This window comes from Bos javanicus, chromosome X, assembly GCF_032452875.1.
Source record: "Bos javanicus breed banteng chromosome X, ARS-OSU_banteng_1.0, whole genome shotgun sequence".
NCBI lineage: Eukaryota > Metazoa > Chordata > Mammalia > Artiodactyla > Bovidae > Bos > Bos javanicus.
Window position 1 is genome coordinate 2268152 of NC_083897.1, and position 3146 is coordinate 2271297.

Consider the following 3146-nt stretch of genomic DNA (forward strand, 5'->3'; position numbering starts at 1 on the left):
CACGTAGAACCTGGACTCTTGGCTCCATACCCCAGTGTTAACACCCATATTTAGCCCATATTTTAGTTTTGGTGATACTATGGGCTCCCCTCCAAGGCCAGAGCTTTGGATATCATCTAGTTTTCACCTTTGTTTATTTTGTTTGTTCATTCTTCCAGAATGAGATTGGGTTACTTTATTTTGATTACGAAAATACTATATATTCATTTTTAAGAATTTTTCATTTTCTTTTTTTGGTTTAAAATAACTTTTTATTGCCCAGGATATTTTTTTTCCTTGTGTCGTACTTTGTCTGTTTGATTTGTTTTTGTTTTCTCTTTTCATAACTATAAATTCAAGTGTCCCTTTGTCTTGAAAAACAAAACAACATGTAGCTTTCTTATCATTTGCAACCTGGTCTCATTGGAAGAGACAGGTGGGAGTTATCTTGAAAGAGTAAGATTTATACCATGAATGGTGCAGGTCTAGGTCTGGTGGTACTGAGAGGAGACAACGGCATTCTTGACAAAGTTAAATCTGCTGGTGGCGTTTGCGGTAAAGAAGCCCTTCCAAATTTCTAAACACCAGTAAACTCTTATTAGGAAATTCTGAAGTGTTTTATGGAGAAGGCAATGGCACCCCACTCCAGTACTCTTGCCTAGAAAATCCCATGGATGGAGGAGCCTGGTAGGCTGCAGTCCATGGGGTCGTGAAGAGTCGGGCATGACTGAGTGACTTCACTTTCACTTTTCACTTTCATGCACTGGAGAAGGAAATGGCAACCCACTCCAGTATTCTTGCCTAGAGAATCCCAGGGATGGGGGAGCCTGGTGGGCTGCTGTCTACGGGGTCGCACAGGGTCGGACACGACTGAAGCGACTTAGCAGCAGTAGAAGCAGCAGAAGTGTTTTACAGGCCAAAAAGGGAAGGAGGTTAGTAAAAAGCCTCAACAGAGTTGGAATAAAATACTGAATTTGAGAGTTACTGGAACTTGGATATGTAAAAAGAGGGAGGAGATTGGGACATGCTTACAATGGTCTCAAGTTCAAATAAACTACTGTGACAAGACACCACTTCACAAGTCTCATGCTGGCCCAGGGGCTCTTCTCTTCCCTCAGTAGGTGCTGGCAGAAGGCATGCTTAGTCATTTTGCATTGTAGATACCTAGCCCCAAAGCCAAAACATGGGAGAGGAAGAGAGATGGAATGAACACCTTAAGAAACTCTGTGGAGAAGATCCCCCCTTTCTTCATGGCTTCACTTTTTCTCATGCTTAAGGAAACAGAACATTTAGGGTGCCTGAAGTGGAACTCCTTGGGTGGAATATTTTCAGGTCTATTGGACTAATCGGACACCCAGTCTACACTTTTCTTCAGAGCATCCACCTCTTTCTCTCCTTCTGCAACTTCTTCTGACTGAGAGCTATGGTCCTTGCTGGTGTGCATTTCCACATCAAGCATGATCTGCCCATCTTCTTGTGGGGAAGGGCTGTCACAGTGAGAACTGCCTCTTGAACTGCTCTGTCTGGATTCATTCTGTGCATCCAAAAGAATCTTCATGTCTCCATTGTGGATGGAGGATGAGGAGGGTACAGCTCTAGCCCCCCATTCTTCACATCGCCATTGCTGCTGTTCATGGGCAGCTCCACCCAGGAACTGTTGAGGCCAGCAGGCGGTGGCAAAGACTGTTCACCTTCCTCACAGTTATTGTTGTTGTTGTGCGGGGGCGGCAGCTGTTCTACTAAGTGAGACGACATTGTCAGGTGGCTGGAAGAGCTGCGACCCCGCAGCTGGGACTGTCTCCGATTCTCGGGCGTCAACACCAAGAATTTTTCTAAAATATCCGCTCAATTCGTATCAGAATATATACATATGGAACTAAAGAACTTCTTGATGAGGGTGAAAGAGGAGAGTGACAATAATGCTGGTTGAAACTCAACATTAAAAAATCCAAGATCACAACATCTGGTCCCATCATTTCATGACAAATAGAAGGGGAAAAAGTGGAAGCAGTGACAGACTTTATTTCCCTGGACTCCGAAATCACTGTGGATGGTGACTGCCATCATAAAATTAAAAGACGCTTGCTCCTTGGAAGGCAAGTAATGACAAACCGACTGTGTGTGTCCTCAGTTGTGCCTGACTCTTTGCGACCCCATGTACTATAGCATGCCAGGCTCGTCTGTCCATTGGACTTCCTAAGCAAGAATAGTGGAGTGGGTTGCCATTACCTCCTCCATGGGATCTCCCCAACCCAGGGACTGAACCCAGGTCTCTTGCATCTCCTGCACTGGCATATATACAAAAAAATTATTCACAATCCCACTACCCAGTTGATACCCTCTTCTGACTGAACTAAGATTTCCTGATTAAGCCCTGAGGAACCCCATCCATCCAAGTTGTACCAGCCTCTGATGTTCCCTGTGATTAGATTTGGTTTGCTTGAACCTGAATGAGGATCCAGAACTTTTGTCATAAACAGGGTGAGAATATTTGGCATTCTATCTCTCACCATGTGCTGGTCACAAGGTATATAGGTGGATCCATCATCCTCATCAGCACTGAAGGCCTACAGCCACGCTAGACACCCGGGATAGACACCTGCAATATGAAAGCAAATGACTTCAGACAACTGACCTGGATTTACCCAGTCCTCCCAAGAGCAAGCACATTCAGACATCAATTTGAGACCTTTTAACAGTCTTTAGGAGATTGAGATGTGTAACACACACACATACATTAGGCATTCACTATGTAAAGTGCTTTATATTATGCATTTCATTTTAGATTGCCTAATATTTTAGAATTTCTCATGTCTCTGATTTGAATCTAAAATCTTCAAATGGATGTTTTGATTTTTCTAGAAGCAAGTACTTGTCTATTGTGAGATAGTTAAAGTTTGAACTTTTTATAATGTTATTCTTTTAAAATACAAGACTACTTTTAGTGTACCAAGACCATTTAAGACCAATTTTAAGCGGCTTTCATTACTCTCTATATAGTCAAGTCTTAGTCAAGCCATTCAGAATTCTAGAGTAAGGGAAGAGCTCCACCTTATGGTACTATTTTGAAGTACACCAAGAAAAGGCCACGATTTTTAGAATTGTCCTAGAGGCAACCCACTCCAGTACTCTTTTTTTTTATTTTATTTTTAAACTTTACAATATTG

The 3146-nt window shown here is 42.6% G+C and overlaps 1 pseudogene; it reads right to left on the reverse strand.

The window, feature by feature from the left end:
* Positions 1-638: 638 nt before the first annotated feature.
* LOC133243516 (BCL2/adenovirus E1B 19 kDa protein-interacting protein 3-like) lies at positions 639-1764 on the reverse strand (annotated as a pseudogene).
* Between the last annotated feature and the right edge of the window lie 1382 nt (positions 1765-3146).